At 41.9% G+C, this 10,681-nt stretch overlaps 1 pseudogene; it reads right to left on the minus strand.

Moving 5' to 3' along the window:
• Positions 1-7,130: 7,130 nt before the first annotated feature.
• On the minus strand, positions 7,131-8,159 carry LOC100764391 (annotated as a pseudogene).
• Between the last annotated feature and the right edge of the window lie 2,522 nt (positions 8,160-10,681).

The raw sequence follows: 10,681 nt of genomic DNA on the forward strand, positions 1-10,681 counted from the left end.
AGAGATTGTGCAGAAGTGCTTTACATAGTGCAAGACTCAATGAATGCCATTTACGGCTTTAATGCTTGAAGAGAAAGCTGGAGTGAAAGACAGGAGCCTCATTTTGATTCTGTTATACGGTACCTCGTTCATATGGTCAGGGGCCAGCTCTTTGTAAGAGAGTTGGCTTGTGAATTTGTGACATCAACAACAGTAACAAAGTGAGCTCAGTCTTTGGATATGGAGTGGAAAGATGAGTCCTTGTGTGGAGGTGTAAAGTAGTGTGGGTGTGTGCATATGAGTTGAAACAGAAGTAGACATTTAAATAAGAATGAAATCAAATAAGCTATGTAGATTATAAAAAGAATTCATAGTGGGCATTTCTGTAACTGACAAATACATTTTCAGTAATGAAATGTTGAGGGTCCTCAGTGACACAGTTGTATGGTTCTGGTGTGCCTGAGTGCCAAGGCTGATGGACAGACCCTAATGATATTGCTTATCTAGAAGGCTGGATGCCCTGGGTAGTCCTGGACAATAGGCTCTGGACTTCTCTCCTACTTTAAGGTATTTACTCCATTTCACCTCACACTGTGGAGCTTTTTCACCTTTGAGACATGTTTACTGTAGTAAAAAGCCTCAATAAAGAATAATCACACAGTAACATGCCTGGAAAAGCTTCACTCTGCAGTAGTCATGGTGTACAACAGAGTGCTGCACACTTGGAGAAGACCTTGTGTTCATCTGGGTTCACTAGAGAAACAGAATCAATAGAGCACATGCCTGGTTGGAGGAGATTAAAAACTGGCTTACACAGGGAAAAGGTAGAGCTTCCAACCATGGTTGTTTGAGTTCTGGAGAGTTCAAAACTGAGTGTCTTCTCAGACTAAGTATTTGGAAGTCTCAGAATAAGAGGGGCCAAAGATGCTGTTCAGCCCTGTTTGTAGCTGACCATGTGGGGCTCCCAGAGAGTTGCCACAGCGAGTTCACATTGAGATACTGAAAAGCTATCTGTAGGTGATCAGCAAGAAAAAAGAAGCACACACATGCTAAATAGAAAGGAACTTGTGTGTAGACAGGTTTCTTCATTATTATGCTGTGTTTCCTATGGGCCCTCACCCATTGGGCAGTGCCAAACATACTCAGATGAGTGTCCTGCACTGAGTTCCCTGACTCATGTGCCAATTTTTTTTTCTAGAAATAATCTGACAGACATATCCACAATATACTTGTTAATTTTCTGGTCTTTCAATCCAATCCAGTGACAATCAAGATTAACCTATATGGCCCTATTTAATCTACTTTCCCCAATATTACTTGGCCATTGTGTTAGTTTAATTCTTGTCAACTTGACTTAAACCTAAACATATCTGAAAAGAGGAAATCTCAATTAAGGAATTGACCCCATCAGCCTGGCCTGTGTGCATGTCTACCGGGGCATTTCCTTGGTTGTCAATTAATATATGAGGGCCCAGCCCACTGTAGTCAGTGCCATCCCTGGGCAGGCCTGGACTGTATAAGGAAGCTAGCTGAGGAAGCCAGTAATTAGCTCTCCTCCACGGTTTCTACTCCTTCCTTCTCTAGGTGGTGGACTGTAACCTGCAAACTGAAGGAAGCCGTCTCCTCCTTGAGTTGATTTTGGTGATGGGATTTATCCCATCTACCCACATAGAGAAAACAAGTGATGACACTCACTATCTTTTCCTTTATCACCTTTTTTTTTTGACATGTTAACTAGTTTATTATATGGCCTGGCAGAGTAGGGAGACTAAGAGAGAAGAGGAACAGGGGTCACCATAGAGAGGCAGAGAGAGCACGTAGGTGGGAGAAGAGAAGAGAAGGAGTGAGAAGAGACAGAGCGTGGCATAAAGAGAGGAAGCAGAGAGAGAGTGAAGCAGGAAAGTTGGAGCTCTTAAAGGGAAGAGTGCCCACGTGCACTGAGGTTCCACGCATGCCTAGAGTCCTCATGCATGGCGGGTGATGTGGTGATGATGTAGCACATTTTCTTGTGCATGCCCTAACTGTTGTCTCTTAAAGAGGTAGAACCAATCAGCATCAAAGCCTGAACCTTTCATTCCCACCTCTACTTATTATTTAAAAAAGTGGGGTGTTAGACATGGCAGGTTAAGGAATAAGGGCATCGAATTCTCAAGACTGCTTCCTGCTGACGTGGGGGGGGGGCGTTAGCCATCTTTGGGGGACCCGAGAAGGTTGGGGTGCTGCCACGTCCTGGGGTAGCTGGTTGTTTCATTGCAGTCCAGGCTGTACGGAACTCCCTGACTCCTCTTAGACCTGTTTATTTGGATCCACTTCAGCTCCCTGGAACTTACAAGAATCCTTAGAGTTTGTGGAAACATACGTATTAGACACATCAGCAGCATATTCATGTTAGAAGCAACTTGGCTGAAAGCATTACCATTTTAAAATTGACAGATTTTTTTTTTAGGACAATGAAAAGCATCTTAATCTTGACCTAGTAGTTATGATTGTACAGTAGTATTGTAGAACTGACTATGAACAGTGGCATGAGAAATAGAGAAATCAGGAACATATTTCATTCTTTTTAATGTCTCAGCTCACTTTATCACTTAAGCCTTTTTATCCTCAGACCTTCATAACTTGCATTTATCCACCGTGTTAGACCTTTCCATCCTCAGACCTTCGTACATCTTACACTTTCCTATCTTCACATAGATAAACCCTAAAATACCTGTTCCTGGAATCTATTTTGCTTTAAGCTGGCAAGACTACCAGTTGTCAAAAGCATCAGAGTTCTTGAGAAGGATAACATTTTACCTGAATCAATGATTAAAGAATAACAGAGACTTGCCAGCAGGCTGCATGGACAGCCACCCCTAAGGTCCTCCATCCATAGTAGCAGGCTGCAGGACACCTGCCTTCTTGCTGATAGCATGTGACCTGTGGATTACAGACTATAGGAAGACTCGCCTACCACTGGCCCAAGCAATGCAGGGAAAGTCGATTCCACTGCCATCTTGTCCACAGTCTGGAGTACTTTGTAGCAGTTGAGGTGAAAGTCGGGGTTGCTCAGACCAGCGTTGTCACTGACTTGAGATGAATTTTCTTCAGTGCCCATCAGTCTTCTTGGATGAAATGGGGTGGAGCCAGCAGCTGGCCTATCTCTCTGTTATAAATAGCTTTTTAACAAAACATTTTAAATGCCATATTCTCTAGATCTCTGAGCATTTGAGGGCTGTCTGTTTAGTATCTCAGCAGTTAAAAGTTTGCCTCTAGTTAGAGAAAAATCCCTTTTTGTAATAAAAGCTGTACCTTTTGTACGGCTTATAGGATGAACTGAGTGGCATAAACATTTTGTTAGTTTGAAATAGACCTTTATGACTTTAAACTTTTATCATCATTTAAAGATACATGAGTTAAATTTAAGTTGTATAGACTTAGCTTATATTTTAAATATAGTTAAATTAGACCTTTATGACTTTAAATGTTTACCATCATTTCAAGATACATAGCAATTTAGAAATATGAGACTTAGAACAGTTTAATTTAAGTTGTATATAGAGCTAGATAAGTATAAAGTTAAATTACAGGTACAGAGACAAGCAGGACTGGATAACAGTAAAAGGGGGAACCAGAATGTAATCTCTGATCCATACATGGTAGCAAACAGACAGGAGATTTAAAGGGACAGAGTAGACTTAAACAGAGGGCCCTGGAAAGGCACAGTATTTAGTAAACAAGCCATGAACAACAGAGACAGTGAAAGAAGAAATCACAGACAAAAAATAAAATAAAATAAGAAGCAAAAATATCTGGCAGAAATCAAAAATCTGGCAGACAGGTTTGCTGGAACAGGCCGCTGGAGTGAGCGAGCCTACAGGTGGGTCACATGACCAAGATGGCAGCGACCATAAGCTGCTTTTTCATCTGTTTACCTACTTGTTGGCTGCAACCAGAAAGGTTCCTCTATGCATTTCCCATGGGTGAGGCAAGTGGAAAACCAGCAAAAAGCTCCTCTCCGGATGCACGTCTGCCCGTGTGAGTTGCCAGGGGCCTGGCCCCGAAGGGGACACAGCTGTCCCCAAAATCGAAAAAAGGACCCAGCGGTCCAAACTGAAAAAGCAAAAAAGCACCACTCCTGGAGCGGGATCCCATGCCTGACCCTCAAGAAATGCACCCAACAAGTGAAAGAAGAAATAAAAAGCAAGATGTTTGGTGGCAGTGCTTGCCTGTGCAAGTAACTGAACTGAGTGGGCAGGCCTAAGCTAGGTCACGTGGTTAGGCTGGCACATGACCAAGATGGCGGCCCCCAGGTTAGCTCACATGGCCGAGATGGTGGCCCTGTAAGCACATTCTCAATTGCCGGAAGAAGTTTTTCTCTATGAGTTAAACCTCATTCGTATGGAAAAATGAAAAACAGCAAACAAACAAAAAACCTCTCAGAGCATCTCAATCAGACATTGCCACCCAAGAAAAAACACGGTCAGAGATAGAACAAACAGAAGAATGAGGTACATTCCCAGGTGAAAGAAAGTTCCCACTGGGAGGCAGAACTCCGCTCATTAACCTACTTGCTGGCAGTAACCGGAAGGTACCATAAAATGTGTTTCCTGTGGGCGAGGCCAAAAATGGCACAGATTGCTCTGTCTGAGAGTACCTGGCAGAAAGCCCAAAAGAGGCTCAGCTGTCCAAAATGGAAAAAATGTACCCCAGTAGATCAAAAGGCAGTGAACTCCAAAATGGAGTGCTGGGTCTGCCCCAAGGGAAAAGGGATATCTTACTGGATTGCAGCGAACAGGCAGATAAGTGAGTTCCAGAGATCCTTAGTTGGAAAAGCACTGAGTTGAAATGTACAGAATTCTAGCATCTTAGGCCGCTGTAGGCAGGAGAAAGTGCCAGGAAAAACCGAGATGCAAGTGGGTTATGAGTTCAGATTTTAGGATACCTGAAATTTCCCATGCCCATGGCAGGAGAAGTTATAGAGAAAGCCTATCCCGCCAGCAAGCTGCAACATAGCTTACGGAGAGAGCCTAAACCAAGTTGGATGCCAATGTATGTTTTTATCTAAAAGGAGGAAAAGAGAAAGCTACAAGATGAGACATGTTAACTAGTTTATTATATGGCCCAGCAGAGTAGGGAGACTAAGAAAGAAGAGGAACAGGGGTAATGGCTGACCGCCATGGCAGGTCACCATAGAGAGGCAGAGAGAGCACGTAGGTGGGAGAAGAGAAGAGAGGGATGAGCAGAGAGAGAGAGAGAGAGAGAGAGTGCGGCGAAAAGAGAGGAAACACAGGGAGAGTGAAGCAGGAAAGTTGGACCTTTTAAAGGGTATCACCTTAATTTTATGTAACTTTTTTGAAACCTTGCATAATTTTTGTTCTGAAGAACATACTTTAGGAGACACTAATTTAGACTTCACTCCCTGGCTGTTATAAGCATTCACTGTTTTTAGTACTAAGATATTACATCAATGTGATGGTCTCTTAGATCTCTTGAAATTTTAGGCACTCCATTATTTTCTCATGTTCTCACTTTACCATCTCACCTTTCCTTACATAAGACTTCCATGTGTTGAAGGCAATGGATGAGTTTCCTTTCCTGGCTTGTTTTCCTTGCTGTTTTAGAGTCTATCTATGTCTTGAGTTTTACTAACTCTAATGCCCTTGATTAGATCTGCTTGGGGTAGAAACCCAATAAAATAACTGATAACACTGACAGTTTAAAATTATTTGTAAATATTTTTAACCCCAGAGACATAATGGAGTATGAATCTTCCCAGTGTACAGCCTCATGATAAATAGCTCCAAGGCAATGCATGCACTCCTCAGATTCTCAGCTGGTAAGAAATTCATAAGAAACAAGGCTGGACTGAAGAGCCACACTCAGAGGTAATCAATGTTAAATTTGGTATCAAATGTGGAGAAGATGTTAGTAGTTTTCAGAAAGAGCATGCCGAATTTTTCCACACAATGGCCACATAAGGTTCAACTATAGGTGAGAACCCAATTGATAGAGAACATTTATTGGATCCATTTCCTTTCAAAATGAAAGGGAAAATGAAAATGTACTTTTCTTTAGTGCTTGGTCTGAGTAGTGGGGAAATTACCTCACTGTTTATCATATAACATAACATAACATGTAACACAAATGGGCTTTCTACACACATCATGTGAGATGAGAACTGTTTATCTAAATACAAGTTCATAAGGCTCAATCATCTAAAATCATCTCAGTAGAATGCTAAATAATTATAAGGAAGGGAAAATATCCAATGGAAAATTTAAGAGCATATTAGGAGAGACAAATCAAACAAAGCAGACAGAAGATATTGTTTGAACTATTGCCAAATACACTCCTTACCTCAAGGCCACTGATTTCCAATGACATCCAGCTCTAGTAGAGAAAAGGGCAGGAAATTCCAGTAGAAGTAATTCATAAGATCTTTGAAGATAGGCAGTGCACAAAACAATCAGCTTCATATTAACTTAACAATAGATGAATATATCTTAGAATGTAGCCCAGAAAATTCAATATGGTTCACCTAAAACATAGGGTCCACAAATCATCAGCCAGTTTCTTAAGCCGGTGACACAATATGAAAGGGGACATCTAGTTCCCAGGAGTCCAAATGTGAATGTATGCATACATTGTTTATTGGTGTCACAGAAACATGCTGTTTTACTTCTTTACGCTTCAATTTCAATGTGAGTGAGGTAGTAAAGACATACTAAATATTGTTCGGAGTTCTTTCCATCTTACATTGCATGATGTCATGGCTTGATTTTCCATTCCTTTCTTTTTATTGAAAAGTAGTTACTTAAAACATCATGTTCAGACTGGTTGCTAAAAACCCTCTGGTGACCTTTGTAAAAATGCATAGTCTTAGGTTCTGTTTCCAGAAATACCGATCGGTATGTCTAGGGTGAGGTTCAAGAACCAATATGTTTTGTTGTTTTGAAATTTAAAGAAGAAATTTATTGAAGATCTGAAAAACAACTACTACAAGATTGACTTCCATAAAACAGTAGCTACACGGTGCATTGCATCTATCATGTTAAAACGTGCATTAGACACAAATACAAAAATCATGAAACAAGCCACCATTCTGTAACAATTAAGCAAAGATAAAATGCCCAAGGAGCAACATGGATGACTTACAAAGGATGGGCTCTTTAAGCAGTATTCTTCTCCAGGGACTTGAGGAAATCATGTAGATAGTTCAGTAATAAAGCAAGGCTTTTCTCGTCTAGAGGTGTATAAGCCAACATCGCTACAATTCACACAAATAATCTCAGTAAATGTGGCACTTCATATACCTGGGACATGGGTGCACCAGGATGATCTGCAGGAATCTCAGCATACTGTGGTCTCTCAAATTTGTAGAGTAGTGAGTGCCCAGCATTACCCTGAAGTACTCCTTTATCCCTGCCTCAGCCTCATTAACAGCATATCCTTATTATCTGTGTTTCCTCGAGACTTCTTATAGTTTGCATAATCCTCCAAAATGGAATCCACATTCTTCTTGGCAGGAAAATTTAAAAAAGCTGTCTTTGTCTGATGATCAAGTCCCAGTCATCCACAAGCCATGGTTTCAGCTCTTCCAGGATATTTAACTTCAACTCTGTTCATGAATGTTTCTTCCTTTTCAACAGTTGGATCTACCCGGGCTCTTTTCTTCCTAGGAGGCTGAGGTGTCTCACTGGTACTGCCACCATCTCCATTTCTGGGTATTTTCTGCTTGTTCTTTTTTGTTTTCACTTCAACATTTTTCTGCTGCAGACCAGATGTCTTCTTTCCTGGAGCAGCCCCTCTCATCTTGCCCTCTGCATACTGTTCCTGATTGGCCTTTTGAAGCTCTCGCTGTTTCTGCAAATTGGTGTCCACATTTTTGAGTACTTTGCTTTCTCGAACCCATTCATCCCAACTAGAGGTCAGGAAGGAGTGGTGAACTGAGGGAGCTCTTTCAGGAACAGGAAAAAGGGCTACAATATACTCATGTATCTTCAAAGATTTTTCAGAGCCCCTGGGCTTCACAGCACTTTTTTTTTTTTATTCCAACCACTGTAATGGATAAAGTATTTCACTTGTTTGTCCTTTATGGTAACCATTACATGCTTTGCTTCATAGAGAAGAGGCCCATAAAAGCACAGCACTCTTTCACCCCCCATGAATTTGGGCTTCGGGTCCTGCTTGGGCACCATTTATAAGTGATTTGCTGCCTCCTCCTTCTCCCACCACCCCTGACTACCACCCCCTACTTCCTACCCCACCCAACTTGGTGTCAGAAACTCCGTGGGGAACCAAGAACCAGTATGTTTTTAAGGTTCTCCAAACACTTCTCGCTCTAGTAGACAGCCAGGCTTGGAAACCATTTTGCTAAGTTGCCGCAGCCAGAGGGAACAAAGACTTAGATGTATGGACCCCGGAGAATGGGAAGGGGTAGGATCTCTTGAGCTAATTGGGAACATGAGGGTAGGGGAGAGGGAGCTGGCAGAATAAGAGAAGGAGAAGAGGAGGGAAGAGGAGGAAATGGTGGAGCAGAAAGGTTGGGGGGGGGAGAATAGAGGAGAGCAGGATTAGAGATACCATAACAGAGGGAGCCATTATAGGTCTGAGGAGAGATCTGGTACTAGGGAGATTTCCAGAGATCTACAAGGATGACACCAACTGACAATCTAGGCAATGGTGGAGAGGCTACCTTAAATGCCCTTCCCCTATAATGAGACTGATAACTACTTTATATGCCATCCTAGAGCCCTCATCCAGTGGCTGATAGAAGCAGAGGCAGACTGCCACAGCTATACACTGAACTGAACTCTGGAACCCAGTTGCAGAGAGGGAGGAATGAAGATCAAAGGGGTTGGGACCAGGCTGGTGAATCCCACAGAAACAGCTGACCTGAACAAGGGGGAGCACATAGACCTCAGACTGTCTGGGAGCCCTGCACCTGGCTGATCCAGACCCCTGAACATGGATGTCAATAAGGAGGCCTCGGCACTCTATGGGGCTCCTGGTAGTGGATCAGTATTTTTCCCTGATTTTGAGAGCCCATCCCACGGGAAGGGATGCTCTCTCGGCCTGGACATATGGAAGAGGGCCTAGGCCGGGCCTAGGATGATGTGGTGGACTTTGGGGAGCCCTACCCTCCCTGGGGACCAGAGGAGGGATTGGGTGGAGAGTTGGGGGGAAGGGGAGGGAGAGAGAGAAGGGATTGACATGGAAGCAAGCTTGTTCCTAATTTGAACTAATAATAATAAAAAAAGTTAACTAAAAAAAAATCAGCTTTGCTCAATCACAGAAAAACCTTTTCATTTGCTTCAGTTTATAACAGGAAATCTGAAAGTTTGTTTGCTGCAACAAGAACATGGCAGTGTGGAGAGCATGCTGTCACCTTGGTTCCGTTTTCCCCTTATGAAGCAGCTCTGTCTCTTTGGGGTCTTTTCATCCTCGATCTTTTGGAAGTCCCTTTGTCTCTGTGTGCCTGCCTTTGGTGAAATGAAGCCATTCCTAAGCTTTCCCACAGCCCTCATATTGCTTGTCTCCTGCCCCATCCCCACCCCACATCACTTTTGGCAAGAAATGGATCATTCATAATCGAGTTACTAGAAAGGGCTTATTTATTACCAAAATCAGTGGTTCTGTGACTTGGTTGTACATTTATTACCTGGGAAATTTTTCTTTTCATCTGTGACTATTTGCCTTTAACATCCTGCATTTGTGATTTAATTGGCCTGGGGTGTGGTTAGGGCATGCAAAGTTTAAAAAGTTTCTGAGGTAATTCTTACATCTGACCAAGTTTGTCCTACATTAATCATCTAGGGTGGAATGCTGCTGAGGTGTCAACTACCGTGACCACCGAAATCCTGGAAAATCCCTTAAGCAAACGAGCATTTACCTTATATTGTGGTTACATTCACTGAGGAAGCTTACGGACTTCCTGGGTAAGAACAGTTTTGTTGAATCTTAAATTTGTATTTTCTATGACACCATGCCTATTCCTTTATCTGGAATCAGAGTGGAAAGGAGCAGAAGTCACGGAGTAACACTGTTGCTGACTCTGAGCCCTAGGCCAACTAAATCACAGTTTCAGGGTGTTAAATGCAGATAATCCCAAGTAAAAAGAAAAATTTCCCAGACAATGCTAATGTACAACCAAGTCTCAGAACCACTGGCCTTGGTAAATAAATAAGCAAACCTTTTCTAGTAGCTCACTTATCAGTGAGCACAACCCATAACCATCTCCGTTGAAATGGTGTCAGCTGTCATTTGCTATAGTTGTAAAGGGGACCAGTAGAAAATGTAAATAGATGTGACAAAAAAGAGTCACACTGAAGGAAAAATAAATAGTAGTAAATTTTTATTTTTCCCATGATATACTATGGGACCATTATAACAACATCACAATAGCCTATTCTATGTTATGAGAAGAAAAATAATGTTCTTTTAGGAAATCCCTACAACAATGCCTTGTTGATGATATAGAAGGGACTCTGTAAAAAGGCCAAGAATGATAACATAGGGAGAAAACCTATAGAATTTTAAACATGATCTTTGAATGTACAAATTCTTGAAATAGTTGCAAAGTCTTATCAATCTTGCTTTAACTAATAGAAAATAATTCTGAGGTATTTGTGTACCCTGAGTCACTAAGTGGGTTTTCCTTAGCATTTGCTCAAGTTTTGTGTGTTTTCTCAGCTGGCCTTTTATAACTATACAAGGTCTC

Source organism: Cricetulus griseus, chromosome 2 (assembly GCF_003668045.3).
Source record: "Cricetulus griseus strain 17A/GY chromosome 2, alternate assembly CriGri-PICRH-1.0, whole genome shotgun sequence".
Lineage (NCBI taxonomy): Eukaryota > Metazoa > Chordata > Mammalia > Rodentia > Cricetidae > Cricetulus > Cricetulus griseus.